Here is a 16,093-nt window from a genome sequence, read left to right on the forward strand (position 1 = left end):
TGAGCCTGGGTGTGATGCTTTTTCAGAGTTGATGCAGATTCAATGGGCTGAATGGCCTCCTGCACTGTAGGGATTCTGATTATCTCTGCTGGCAAACTATTGGGCGTTTGCAGGCCTTCTGTTCTTGCTGCCTTTATTCCACAGGAATTGCTAAATGAAAGCAAGTCTTTTAGTTTTACCATTCTGGTTGCCACAATAATGGATTTGTGGACTAATCGTTGCAATCAGTCTATAATCGATCCAATCATGACATAAGGGTAACTCTTATGAGCTTTGGGAACTATAGGTTGTCACCTTTCCCTCCCAGGCATGCTACGTGTACTGCATGTTGCATCTCAAATGACATACATATTGTATCCAAAAATTTGAAGCGATTATTAACTACAATTGCAGCATTGGGGGAAGTGAAAATACCATCTACAACATTTGCTTTTGTGACAATGACCATTTGGAATGAACAGCCTCTGCTCCAATGTCTGTACAGTACTTTATTCATTAACAGCAGTTATGAATTCACTGCTCAGTATTTACATTATGAATCACTTAATTGTATAGTATACATGATTAAATTAACATGGAAGATATTTACAATAAATACAGCTGTATACAGGTGTTCTTCAGTTAGGACAAGGAAGGACTCAGGCACTGCCAGGTATCGCTGTTTTCCCAGTAGTCAAATTCTTTCCTGTGAGAAAATAAACCATTAAATTCATTGTATTCACAGTTCTTACCTAAGCAGGCAATACTTCTCTCATTTGCCCCATGGGGCAGGAAGAATGGAAGGCACCAAGGTTGATAAATTAACTCCCTTTAAATGAGGCATATGGACCAGGAAGATACCATGTTAGATTACCAAACTGAGTTCCCTTAGCCAATCTTCCAGATGTGCCACAATGTTTAGGGGGTGTGGGGTGGGTGGCTAGGTAGGATGTGCCCTACTGTGGCATAATGGTTAGCACTGCTGCCTCAGTGCCAGGGACCTGGGTTCAATTCCAGCCTTGGGTGACTCTGTGGAGACATTCTCCCAGTGTCTGCGTGGGTTTTCTCCGTGTACTCCAGTTTCCTCGCACAGTCAAAAGATGTGCAGGCCATGTTAAAGTGCTCCTTAGTGTCAGTGGGATTAGCAGTTATGGGGGATGGGTCCTGGGTGGGATAGTTGGTGCAGGCTCAATGCGCTGAGTGGCCTCCTCCTGCACTGTAGGGATTCTAATTCTATGATTTCCGGTTGTGGAGTGAGTGGTTGGATTAATTTCGGCTCTGATTCATTCAACATTTCACTTGTCTGTTGCTCATCATTGTCCAGGTTCAAGCCTTGCTACTGTTTAGTGCCACACCAGTGTACTAACCAACAGACCATCTCAGCATTTTTGTTGAGCTTGTTTGAAAGGGTGGTGGTTTTGGAATGCATTAACATTTTTCCAACATGTTATATGCAGGGAGGATAGGTAGTGTGCCACCCTCTTGAACAGATCACCAGGCAATGTATTTGGCTCAGAACTTCTGTAGCAAGGTGCTGAGTACTGATTTCTCATTTGCAGCTTTCATCTCCCAAGTGCCATTTGATTGTGATAAAAGAATATTTTAGTGATCAAGATTAATTTGGATGATCATTTTCATCTTATTCCTTTAGAACACTATCAGATTGAGATAAAAGCAAAATGCTGTGGATGCTGGAATCAAATGAAAACAAAATGCTGGAATATCTTAGCAGGTCTGATTAGTTAAAAGTTTATCTGCTGTCAAAAGTAGGCTTGCGTTAACACTGCAATGAAGTTACTGTGAAAATCCCCTAGTCGCCACTTTCAGGTGCCTGTTTGGGTACACTGAGGGAGAATTTAGCATAGTCAATGCACCTAACCAGCACTTCTTTTGGACTGTGGGAGGAAACTGGAGCAGTCAGAGGAAACCCACGCAGACACGGGGCGAACATGCAGACTGCACAGACAGTGACCCAAGGATGGAATTGAACCCGGGTCCCTGGTGCTGTCAGGCAGCAGTGCTTGCCACTGTGCCATCCCAGCATCTGTGGGGAGAGTGTAGAGCCAAAGTTTCCAGTCTGGATGACTGAAGGTCATCCCTCAGCATAAGTTTGAGTTCCAGAAAGGGACTTCAACCTCGTGCAGATACCGTGTTCCAGTTAGACTTACTCTCTCATGATCCTGCTGTTTCTACAGACAAGCCCTTCCTCACAGGGGCAAAGCTGGTTAATGCTGTAAGCCAGGCCTCCGTCAGGGACATAGCAGTTCATGTCCAAAGTCAACTTCTTCTTGCAGATCATCTCGCCATGGTGTCTGGCACAGCACATGGAGGCACCACAGTCTTTGTCCAGTTTACAACGAGCCCCTGGAGGAAAGACACAGGAACTGTTTAACTCCACATTCCGCTGGCGTGATGGAAATAGCAGGGTGGTTCCAACTGTTAAAATTGGCTTTATAAGAAATGTTAAAGATTACTGTGTCACCTTTTGACCCCCCTCCATTAGAAAGTGTACACAATTAACAGGTGCAATCGTTTGCCTAGTTTTCCCGAGCTGTCCCTTCAATTCCCACATCTAATATTCCATCCACATTCCAGGTTTGTCCTGGAGTGTGCAGGAATTAGTGATTAATTGCTAGAGCATGGCTGTGAACAAAACCAGGATGAAAATCTGAGTGCCATCAAAATAGTGTTGCTTTTGCATTTTCTTTGACCAGAGTTATTGGCAATGCGAGAGAAAAGGCTCTTTGATGGAGCAAGATGGGAGGTTACATAATCCATCCATGGAGCACATCCAACCATGGTTAATCCTTCCACATTCTGCCAATTACATGTTCTACATTACTGTTATTGACCTTTTTATTCTAGATTTATTTCTTTAAATTGAGCTAATTAAATGTGGAACAATAAGCTATTGTCTATAGTGATAGCCACAACTTTCATAAATCTGACTCACTAATGTCCTCGAGGGAAGGAAATCTGTCATCCTGGTCTGGCCTACATGTGACTCCAGACCCACAGCAATGCAGTTGACTTCTAATTCCAATTGCAAATGGACCAGCAAGCTACTCGTTTATCAAAAATTAGGCTCTCCATCACTTTTGAGGGCAATTGGGGAGAGGGAGGCAAAGTATGCTAGCAATGTGCCTGTCCTGTGAATGTGGGTTGTGCTAGAGGGCAGCAGATGCTGCTGGGTCCCTAATCCAGGTGTGGTATAGGGAGGGGAGTGGGGTGGAAATTTAGGAGAGAATATGCATTCATAATTCCCTTCCCACCCCCATCCATCTCAATGTCCTGTATTGGAAGCTGCACTGACTATGAACGGCACTCCAACTGGTTAAGACAGAGCCTGTGTGGATTTGATGTGATTTTATAACTATGACCAGACCCTTGAAGTCGTTTTCAAAAAATTATTCATTTGTGGGACATGGGCATCGCTGGCTGGGCCATCCCTAGTTGCCTTAGAGGGCAGTTGAGAGTCAACCACATTGCTGAGACCCTGAAGTCACATGTAAGCCAGACCAGGTTGGGATGGCAGATTTCCTTCCCTAAAGGGCATTAGTGAACCAGATTACTTTTTTCAGACAATGGTTTCATGGTCATCAGTAGATTCTTAATTCCAGATATTTTTTATTGAATTCAAATTCCACCACCTGCTGTGGCAGGATTCGAACCCGGGTCCTCAGAACATTAACTGAGTTTGTGGATTAATAGTCTAGTGATAATACCACTAGGCCATCGCCTGCCCATGACGAGCTTAAGATATGAGAGAGAAAAGTCTAAAGTTCCTGCAAACAGAAATGAGAAGGGACAGAAGCCTCATATCAGATCTCTTTCTTCCATCCCCCCTCTCCTCCTCCCTAAGTCAAGTTCCTGTAGAGACAGGCCTGGTGGTTATTGGAGGAGGAACCACAGAGAAATATGGTTAAATAGAAAAGGTGACAAGGGCATCAATTTTCCGATATTTATTCTGAATAGCTTTCTGGGTTCCCCTACAATCTTTAGGAGGCTGTAATCATTGCAATCGAGTTCATTGGAGATTTGGATGCTCAATCGGGATGTATACATGGACTAACTTGTCATTTTAGAGAGAGACCACCTTTAACTTTTTAGGAAGGGGCAGTGGAGGGATGGGTAGAAGAAGAGTCATGTACAAAGTAGATAGTTTATTACCACTTGCACACCCTTTCCAACACCCAACCAACATTGTACAAGGTACTCCGGCAGAAAATTGTGCAATGGGCAGTAGTCACAGACTTTGCAGTGGACACCTCATTGGGTCTTCAGATCCAACCATCCTAAAATAAGCATGACTAGAAATCAGATACAATTTTTCTAGAGATTGTTCAGGTTAGAAAAGCCCACTGAGGGGGTCATCAACCATGTCAATTCCAGAGTTGGGCAGGGGGTGCAGTTTGACTCTGCTCACCATTACTTGCAGTGGTATAGGATGACTGGTTCTGATTGCCTATTTTTCTTACCTTCGTGCCCCTTGGGGACAGTGAAGTGACACTGGCCAAACATGCAGCTGAAACCCTGGGAGCACTGACTATCCCGGCGGCAGAATTGACCTTCATGTCTTAAAGGGACGCACACTCCAAAATGTTTGTCACAGAAAAATCCCATTCCACAGCCATGATCATGTTCGCACTGCATCTGCACAAGACAATGCAAAAATATTTTAATATAGAACTGTAAAAGGTCTACTTTTCAGCATGCGGTACATCAGCAGAGCACAGTCTGTCCTCAATTCTGCAAATGTGTGTTTGGATAAGTGCATTCCCTGGTAAACATTAGCAACTTCTATTAAGCTGCACAAATATACTCAACTGTTTAGACAAACTCAACTAATGGTTCAGTTTATACATGCACAGATCAGCAAAGCTTCTGGCTCAGAGGCAGGGATGCTAGGCACTGTGCCACAAGGCTAAAAAAAAGGGGAATACTGCTGGAATTATTTGGCAGGAATTTGTCTCCACGCTTAATTAAATAATTTCATTAAAATAGGTTTCATCAATAAGTCTTTTTTTTTTTGGTGGGCTGCAAAGTTTGGAGCTAAATCCAAAAATAATTCAAACAAAGCAGAAACTAATGACTACCCCAGGCTACAAGATTTAGACAGGCTGGCTGATGAACCAAGAGTAACATGAACAATGCCAGAACTGTCTGGCTAAAGTATTATGTTGGCTAAGTCTGCAACAGTCTTCGGACTTGATTTCAATCTCATTGCCAATCTGTCATCTCAATCCTATATAGACTCCTTGTAACATCCAGATCGACATGTTTAGCCTTGAATCCCAGTTATCATTTATACACACCAACCTGCCAAAGTGTGGGGAAGTTACTCTTAGGAGTAACTTTGAACTTTTAGTTCATGTTATTTTTCCAGAATCGATTAACATTTCTGTGCTCAAACATTCAGGAACTCATTTAGACCCAATTGATGGTTCAAGATTTACTTTCTAAATAAAAGATATTGAAGTATAGTTAGCAAACCGCCACTTCGTATTTTTACGGGAGTAGATTTGAATCTCATAAGCTTTAGGAATAGTTATTTTTACAATCTCATTAAAGCCTTTATCAACAGAAGCTTTTTTAAAATTTATAAACGAATTACTTGATTTCATTACCCAATCCCTTCTATTGGCAACTAGAATCTATAAGATCATAGCTTTGCATAGTCAAGAGAAATTGAGCTTGGAACAGAGGCACAGCAACAGGTCCACAGTTATATCATCAAAAGCTGATCAAAGCTAGAGCCAAATGATTAATAAGACGGTAACCAATTCCCATCTGGAACCCAGACCTTCGCCATCTCATACTCACGCTTCTCTCTCGGTCATGTGGTTGAGTGCCTGAACTCCTCTTGGCTGAGATCTCTTCAGAACCTTTGAAAGGGATAGACAACATCCAGGCCCAGATGTAACTACTTACAGCAGGTACAAAACTCAGAAGGCAAAAGGAAAAAATGAACAGTTTTACTGTCTCACGCATAGTCGAGGGTGGAAAAGAGAATGATAGAGATTCCTAATGATGGACCACTAGGTTGTGTTGAAGGTGACGTTTCTTTAGACTCTGAAGCTCCTACGCTCTGGTTTTTTAATGCTTCCAATATAATCTCCGGCTGATTAAATTGTTTGTTCAGATAATGGGAAGGAGGGACAATTAGTTGTTAAGAGCTTAAAATTAATGGGATGTACCACCCAACTGACATTGAATCAACAGCACAAACAAGCAAACACTCTGCCCCATGCATCCATTCTTAAGTGCAGGAGGGTGGCTGTGTTTTGCCATTAATCAGGGTTTGCAAATACTGTGCAGCTTAAACCACCCTCCGCAACCTCACCACACCCACTCCCAACCACAACCCTCTGCATCCCTGTTTGTTGACACAGGAGAAAGAATACCGTCCCCTCCATTCTTTGCTGGATTTACCAACAATCACAGTCCTTAGCCTTCTTAAACTGTGCAATCTCTGTAAATTCATTTGAAAAACATGCCACCTCATTAACGGCAATTATCAGCTGTAGAAAGTGTGGAGTCAGATGACGACCAACTGAAAGCAACTGACGTAATGGAATATATAATCAATTTTCCAATTATCAATGCACAGTAATATTAAACAATTTGTATCACAATTTAAAGGCATTTGCTAGTTTAACTCAGGGGCGGCACGGTAGCACAGTGGTTAGCACTGCTGCTTCACAGCTCCAGGGTCCCGGGTTCGATTCTCGGCTCGGGTCACTGTCTGTGTGGAGTTTGCACATTCTCCTCGTGTCTGCGTGGGTTTCCTCCGGGTGCTCCGGTTTCCTCCCACAGTCCAAAGATGTGCAGGTTAGGTTGATTGGCCAGGTTAAAAATTGTGCCTTAGAGTCCTGAGATGCGTAGGTTGGAGGGATTAGCGGGTAAAGTATGTGGGGGTAGGGCCTGGGTGGGATTGTGGTCGGTGCAGACTCGATGGGCCGAATGGCCTCCTTCTGCACTGTAGGGTTTCTATGTTTCTATGAAACCAAAGCCGTAGAAGGTTCAGTAACAAGAGGACACAGATATTGGTAAATTATCCAGAGGTGAGTTGCGCAAGATTTTTTTTAAAAAGCAGCTATGATCTGGAAGGCACTGCCTGAAAGGAAGCAGATTCAATAATAGCTTTCAAAAGAGAATATATTAAAACTTGAAGGGCAAACAAGTTGCAAGGTTACAGGGAAATACCAGGGACTCAGACTAATTGGATAGCTTGTTCAAAAAGAGCTAACACGTGCAGGATGGCCGAATGGTCGCCTTCTTTTCTCTATCATTCTATGAATGGAACTTTATCTCATTGGCTCTTTCGTAGGCTGAGAACACAAACCCCAGCACTCATCACAAACTCTAACTCATTGAAAAGTGCACCTTCCACATCCTGTCCCACAAAAAGTGCGATTGTCCCAGTCCTTGCTGACATTTATTAGACTCCCTGTCCCTCTAGTGTGAATCGAATTCAAAACCCCCACATTTCAGTTACAAATCCCTGCAAGCTCTTGTTCATCTCTCCTTTAGCCTCACGTGTAGCCTGCGTCCTTCAGTTCTCTGCGACCCTGGACGGCGTGGTGGCACAATGGTTAGCACTACTGCCTCACAGCACCAGAGCTCTGGGCTCGATTCTAGCCTTGGGTGACTGTCAGTGCGGAGTCTGCACATTCTTCTTGTGTCTGCGTGGGTTTCCTCCGGGTGCTTCAGTTTCCTTCTGCAGTCCAAAGATGTGCGTGTTAGGTGGATTGGCCATGCTAAATTGACCCTGTGTTCCAAAGCTGTGTAGGTTAGGGGGATTAGTTGAGTAAATGTTTGGGGTTATAGAGATAGGGGGGTGTGCCTGGGAAAGATGCTCTGTCAGAGACTCGGTGCAGACTCGATGGGTCGAATGGCTTCCTTCTGCACTGTAGGGATTCTATGCTATATGAACCTCCCTGTCTTTGTTTCATCATTGGTGACAAATCCTGCAGCCCCTTCTGCCCCACTCTCTGGGACTGCTGACCTGAATCTCTCCGTACACCTCAATCTGTCCCCAGGCTTCTCAAAAAGAATGGATATTAAAATGTGGTAGTAATATTTCGTTAAATAGTCAGAAGACTGAAACTACCGTCTTTGACATGTTCCCATGACCACCACAAACACCGTATCCTCACAACTGATTCCAGTCCTCTGTCTCAGGCCGGTCAAACTGTTCACAACCTCAGCATCCTGTTCAACTTCACGTTAAGCTTATTGTTCCATATTCTTTGCACCGCAAAAACTGCCTACATCCCCAACATTTCCTACCTTTGCTCCTACCCTCAGCACATCTGCTGTTGAAACATTTCTCCAAGTCTGTGTTACCTCCAAACTCCGCTATTCCAATGCTGATCTCCTATTCTTCACCTGCTGTACATTTTAAGTCATCCAAATCTCTACTGCCCATAACGCAGGCAGCACGGTGGCACAGCGGTTAGCACTGCTGCCTCACAGCGGCAGGGAACCAGGTCCAATTCCGGCCTTTGGTGACTGTCTGTTTGGAGTTTACAAATTCTCCCCATGTCTGCGTGGGTTTCCTCCGGGTGCTCCGGTTTCCTCCCACAGTCCAAAGATGTGCTGGTTAGGTGGATTTGCCGGGCTAAATTGCCTCTTTGTGTCCCAATATGTGTAGTTTAAGGGGGTTAGCAGGGTAAATACGTGGGGTTATGGAGATAGGACCTAGGTAAAATAAAAAGCTGGGTTGGTGCAGACTTGATGGGCTGAATGGCCTCCTTCTGCACTGTAGGGATTCTATGATATTTTACATCTGGCCCCATGTGCCTATCACGACTATTGTGGCTGATTTACATTAGCCTTAAATTGGGAATTCTCATTCTTTTTTTAACTTGCTATATGGCCTTTCCTCCAGCTAATAACATAACCTTTTATAGTCCTATAATACTTGCTCTCCCAACATTGCCCCCCATTCAAACTCCCAATGTTTTAACTTACTCTCTTCATTCACAGCCAACCGCCCCTTCAGTTGCTAAGTCACACGCTTTAGAACTTCCTCCCTAAATTTCTGTGCATTTCAACCTCCTGCTCACCCTCTAGGCCCTTCCTTAAAACCGGCATCTCTTATCAAGCATTTTATAACCCCTTTCTAATATCTCTTCCTTTGACTTAGAGTCATGGAGTCATAGAGGTTTACAGCATGGGAACAGGCTCTTTGGCCCAACATATTCATACCGCCCTTTTTTGTACCACAAAGTGAGTTCCAATTGTTCGCATTTGGCCCTTATCCCTCTATACCCATCCTACCCATGTAACTGTCTAAATGCTTTTTAAAAGACAAAATTGCACCTGCCTCTACTACTACCTCTGGCACCTCATTCCAGGTACCACCCTCTGTGTGAAAAAATTGCCCCTCTGGACCCTTTTGTATTTCTCCCCTTGGCATCACTGATTATGTCTCAGTGAAAGACCTTGAGCCTACATTTCTAATTAAAGGTGCTATAGCAATGCAAGTTATTCTTGTTGTGGAAAATACCTTTAGTTACTAGTCCTGTCTCCAAAGAGAGCAATATCAAATTAGGCAATGAGGAAACATCCTTGAATTGCTGCACTTCTGACTGTGTCCATCCCCACCTCACTTCATTCACTCATTGGTAGCCATTGGTAGCCAAGTATGCAACTATCTTGTCACTATCTTGCCCCCCCCCACCCCAATCCCTCCCCCCGCTCCCCCCCTCCCCCCCATGGGCTCTGAAATCCTCTCTGCTTCTCTTTAAGATGCTCCTAAAAAGTTCCCTCTTTGCCCAAGAGCTTTTGATCACCTGTCCGAAAGTCTCCTTCTTTAGCCAAATGACAATTTCTGACTGATTATCTTGGGACGGTTTACAAGGTGTTATTTGAATGGAAGTTGTTGTGGATTCTGGGCAAGTTGTGGAAGTTAATCGCTGTCGTGTATACATTTGCCCAGCAAAGAGAAATGCACCTTTGTACGTTGTGACCCAGCACAATACAGACCCCTTTACAAAGGAGAAACTACTTGTAAAGACAGCATCTCATTGCTAATCACTTCAATGAACTTGCAGCATTTTCCACTAAAAGACCTGCACTGTCTTGGGCAATAATTAATGCAGTTAAAATATTACATGGTGAAATGGGAATAAGCTTTAGTGTCATTCTTTGCAGGAAATATTCAAAGTTACATTCTGTACTGCCGTTTAATTATAATGATCCAGATTAATCTAGTGGAGTAAGTGTGGCCACGCATAGTAAACATGAAGTAGTTATAAGTAATTCTAGGAGTAGACGCCTAGGATCATTACTGTCTCTCTGTCTCCTCTTAGTCTGGTGGGCAGTATTTGCACAAATGTTGCTCCCAGTGCGATACCAGTCTTAACTCATTCAGATTTGATGATCTTAACACAGTGACTAATGACCTGCAGATAAAATGTTTGCCTGAGTTTTTCTATCGTTCTTAACACTCCTGTTTGTTGGTGGGCTTAACATATGCATTTGCTAAACTCCCTCTAAGCTTAATATCAACAGCCCCTAAAGACAATGCCCTTGTAATCTTTGCTACATTCTTGATTAACCAAACAGTACTCAGCGATATTGGTTAAAATGAAATGTCTCCATTTCATTTTGCTAAATTTGTATCGGATGATGCCTTATACTTCAGGACACCACCGCAGTTAAAATGGACAGGAGACGGTAGTGAATTGTTGCGACCAAGCGTGGATTTGAAAAGTCTGCCGATTGTAGGTGCAGAAGCAGGACAAAGGAAAGCAAGGAACTGCGCAGTTTTGATTGTGGGAAATGAAAATGTTTGAAAGGAGGAGCTGGGAGTGAGTTGATATCAGAAGTGGGGGGACGTGGATAAAATGTGGAGGATGGTCTTTGTAAAGGTTCAGAAGAGAGAAAAATTCAGAGGGGACTGAGGTCAGAGTAAAATTGGCCAAAATAAAAGCGTTTACATGGTGAGTCAGGTTAGAAGTGAGAGGAGATGCTGGAATTATACCGCCCCGCCCGTCAAGGGAATCGGAGCGGGCGAGGGGTGGACAATGGGAAGGTTCGTTGACGGGATTTTACGGTTTCGGGACGAACGAGGCTGGAAAATCCCACACGTGTTTCAGCGAGACATGGCTAGAGCTCTCAGATAGGTGTGTAAACCTGGGCACCTCTATCCTGGTATTTCATACTCACTCGTTGATGCCCCTTTTTCCAGTTCTTCTCCTGAATGTGGTGGGGATTGAAATTCAGGATTGCCACAGCTTTGCTCCGGTAACTCAGCCAATCTTTCAGTGGCCAGTGAATCAGTCATTGAGCAAAAAGGTCATTTTGTGCGGCAATGATGAGAAAACAGCTGTTTCCTCAACTTCCCTGGAATTCTATAGGTTCTAGAGGATATAAGTATCCAAATGGATTGAACTAAAGCAAATCTCACAAATGTCTCACAAATGTGATTGAGTTTTTTGAAGAGGTAACCAAGAAAGTAGATGAGGGCAGTGCAGTTGATGTTGTCTACATGGACTTTAGCAAGGCCTATGACAAGGTACCACATGGTAGGTTGTTGCATAAGGTTAAATCTCACGGGATTCAGGGTGAAGTATCTAAATGGATACAAAATTGGCTTCTTGACAGAATACAGAGGGTGGTTGTAAAGGGTTGTTTTTCAAACTGGAGGCCTGTGACCAGCGGTGTGCCTCAGGGATCAGTGCTGGGTCCACTGTTATTTGTCATTTATATTAATGATTTGGATGAGAATATGGGAGGCATGGTTAGTAAGTTTACAGATGACACCAAGATTGGTGACAGTGAAGAAAGTTATCTCCGATTGCAACAGGATCTTGATCAATTGGGCCAGTGGGCTGACAAATGGCAGATGGAGTTTAATTTAGACAAATGCGAGGTGATGCATTTTGGTAGATTGAACCAGGGCAGGACTTATTCAGTTAATGGTAGGGCGTTCGGGAGAGTTACAGAACAAAGAGATCTAGGGGTACATGTTCGTAGCTCCTTGAAAGTGGAGTCACAGGTGGACAGAGTGGTGAAGAAGGCATTCGGCATGCTTGGTTTCATCGGTCAGAACATTGAATACAGGAGTTGCGACGTCTTGTTGAAGTCGTAAAGACATTGGTAAGGCCACACTTGGAATACTGTGTGCAGTTCTGGTCACCCTATTATAGAAAGGATATTATTAAACTGGAAAGAGTGCAGGAAAGATTTACTAGGATGCTACTGGGACTTGATAGTTTGAGTTATAAGGAGAGGCTGGATAGACTGGGAATTTTGTTTCTCTGGAGCGTAGGAGGCTGAGGGGTGACCTTATAGAGGTCTATAAAATAATGAGGGGCATAGATCAGCTAGATAGTCAATATCTTTTCCCAATGGTAGGGGAGTCTAAAACTAGAGGGCATAGGTTTAAGGTGAGAGGGGAGAGATACAAAAGTGTCCAGAGGGGCAATTTTTTCACACGGAGGGTGGTGAGTGTCTGGAACAAGCTGCCAGAGGTGGTAGTAGAGGTGGGTACAATTTTGTCTTTTAAAAAGCATTTAGACAGTTACATGGGTAAGTTGGGTATAGAGGGATATGGGCCAAATGTGGGCAATTGGGATTAGCTTAGGGGTTTAAAAAAAAGGGCGGCATGGACAAGTTGGGCCGAAGGGCCTGTTTCCATGCTGTAAACCTCTATGACTCTATGACTCTAAATCAAGTGTATTTTAACTCAATGAATGCTTATTATGAATCGTTAAAGCATTCTAAGCCATTAGTATACAATTGAAGAAACCAGTAGAGAGGGGGGGAGGAATAGTTTGCCCCCAAATCAAAAGATCACTTACTCAAATCTCCCCGATTCAAGCCTATTCCATTTTAATAAAATGAAATCAACTCAGAAGCTATTTTCTGATGAAAGGCCTTTACCCTGAAACCATAACTCTATTTCTCTCTCCACAGGTGCTGCCTGACCTGCTGATATTTGCTGTTTTTATTTGAGCCATCTAATTGTTTATTGAAGCACTTTGCAAGCATGGCCGCATGGAGCATTCACACTCTGGGAACAGTACTGTAATAAATTGCCTCCTTCCCAATACAGAATCAGGCAGGCAGTGATGGAACTAACATTAGCTGCGCTGTGACTGCAAAACAGTTTAGTGCAATTGTTTTCTCTGTAATTGCTAAAAGAAAATGTAGAAATGTGTGGTTTCCATTTGTAAGACTCTCATCTCTCTCCCTCTTACTCCTCTCTCTTAAATCACGGGTAGATAGTTTTCTCATCTCTCTCTCTCTTACTCCTCTCTCTTAAATCACAGGTAGATAGTTTTCTGATCGATAAGGGAATTAGGGGATATGGGGAGCAGGCAGGTAAGTGGAACTGATTCGCTTCAGATCAGCCATGATCTTGTTGAATGGCGGGGCAGGCTCGAAGGGCCAGATGGCCTACTCCTGCTCCTATTTCTTATGTTCTTATGTTCTCTCACTCTCTTTTTCTCTCATCCACAAAAGTCTTAATACTATTTTGACCAAAACAGCACAACAAGCTTTATAAAGGTGAAATTTGTTAATTGTATTTTAATTATATTGTTAAGGTATACCAGGACATTGTTTAATTAATTCAAGATGACACCGGAGCAGGGTGACTTCTTGCGAGCTGTTGCCAGCATACCCTCTAATTCTATATTTTACACTGCTTGGTGTGCGCTCCTGCTCTGGCAAAACCTTGAGAAACTGCAAAGGGTTGTGAACGTAGCCCAGTCCATCTCACAAATCAACCTCCCATCCATTGACTCTGTGTACATTTCCCGTTGCCTAGCCCGTATAATCAAGGACCCCACGCACCCCAGACATACTCTCTTCCACCTTCTTCCATCGGGAAAATCACATACCATCTGACTTAAGAGGAGCTTGTCCCCTGCTGCGATCAGACTTTTGAATGGACCTCTCTTATATTAAACTGATCTTTCTCTACACCCTAGCTGTGACTGTAACACTACATTGTGCATCCTCTCCTTTTCTCATCCCCATGTACTCTATGAACAGTATGCTCTGTCTGTATAGTGCGCAAGAAACAATATTTTCCACTGTATCCCAATACATGTGACAATAATAAATCAAATCAAAGTATTTTCAGCACATTTTCAGAAAGACGGAGGATGAGGGGTGACCTAATAGAGGTGTATAAAATTATGAAAGACATAGATAGGGTGAACGGTGGGAAGCTTTTTTCCAGGTCAGTGGTGACGTTCACGAGGGGTCATAGGTTCAAGGTGAGGGGGGGGGGGGGGGAGGTTTAACACGGATATCAGAAGGACATATTTTACGCAGAGGGTGGTGGGGGCCTGGAATGCGCTGCCGGGCAAGGTGGTGGAGGCGGACACACTGGGAATGTTTAAGACTTATCTAGATAGCCACATGAACGGAGTGGGAATGGAGGGATACAAAAGAATAGTCTAGTTTGGACCAGGGAGTGGCGCAGCCTTGGAGGGCCGAAGGGCCTGTTCCTGTGCTGTATTGTTCTTTGTTCATATAAACAGGGAACAGCTGGGACACTGGGTATGTGAGAGGGGAGCTTTTAGATTGAACAAAACCAATAAACTCTCTGGATAAAGGAAAACCCTGTGTCTTGCTTTATGTTTCTCCAACTGGCTTGAATCATCTTAGAACTGGGGTAAGGAAAAATGTCTTCACCCAGAGGGTGGTGAATGTGTGGAATTCACTACCATCGAATGTAGTTGAGGCCAAAACGTTGTCTGATTTTAAGAAGAAATTAGCTATAGCTCTTGGGGCTAAAGGGATCAAGGGATATGGGGGGAAGGGGGATCAGGATATTGAATTCGATGATCATCCATGATCAAGGTGAATGGTGGAGCAGGCTTGAAGGGCCGAATGGCCTGCTCCTGATTCTAGTTTCTATGAATCATCTACACACAATTTGCCAGCTAGCACAGCTCCCAGTGCATCTGCTTTTCACCATTACTAAAGAATGAATGACCAGGGAATGACCCACTATGACTACAAACATATGTTGGGTGGTCTGCTGATGTTGATTGTATTCAATTGAGGGAGAAATTCCCATGTTTTGGGTTAAAAAAAAATGAAACATTCCATTCAAAATCATGAAGGGTTTTGATAGAGCAAATAAGGGAGGCTGATAATAGATGCATGAAAGTTACAGATAAAGCCAGGAGGAGATGGGAGAATTTGCTTTTAACAGCAAGTTGTAGATTGATGAAAGAGTGGTGGGAGCAGATTAAATAATAGCTATCAAAAGGCAATTGGATTATATAATTGAAAGGGAAAAAGTATGGGAGCTGAACTAGTTGGAAAAGGTCATCCAAAGAGTTGGCACAGACATGATGGACTGAATGACTTTATTCCGTGCTGCATGATTCTATACCAAAAGATAGACTTTGGACTTAAGTGTAAAACTCTTCCGACGTTACTGCATTACTAACTTCACTACCATGTATTCCAAAACACAATGAGGACAGCTTGGTACACTTAACTGTTAAGTGGGGCTATTTATGGAAAGTACATAGAGTTCTTGGTCAAGTTGCCTCAATTTTCTGCATAGTTTTCTTTTATTATTAATTCATGGGATGAGAGTGTCGCTGGCTGGTCCACCATTTATTGCATCTCCATCCCGAAGCCATTTAAGAGTCAACCACATTGCAGTGGATCTGGATTCGCATGTAGGCCAGACCGGGTAAGGACGGCAGATTTCCTTCCCTAAAGGACATTAGTGAACCAGATGGGTTTCATTGGGGCGGCACGGTGGCTAGAACTGTTGCCTCACAGCCCTAGGGACCCAGGTTCAATTCCGGCCTCGGGTCACTGTCTGTTTGGAGTTTGCACATTCTCCCCCTGTCTGCGTGGGTTTCCTCCGGGTGTTCCGGTTTCCTCCCATAGTCCAAAGACATGCGGGTTGGGTTGATTGGCCATGCTAAATTGGCCTGAGTTTCAGGGGATTAGCAGGGTAAAAATGTGGGAATAGGACCTGGGTGGGATTGTGGTTGGTGCAGACTCGATGGGCTAAATGCCCTCCTTCTGCATTGCAGGGATTCTATGAACAATCAACAGTGATTTCCTTGGTCATCGTTAGACCTTTTAATTCCAGATTTTCATTGAACTCAAATGTCAT

Source organism: Mustelus asterias, chromosome 11 (genome assembly GCF_964213995.1).
Source record: "Mustelus asterias chromosome 11, sMusAst1.hap1.1, whole genome shotgun sequence".
NCBI lineage: Eukaryota > Metazoa > Chordata > Chondrichthyes > Carcharhiniformes > Triakidae > Mustelus > Mustelus asterias.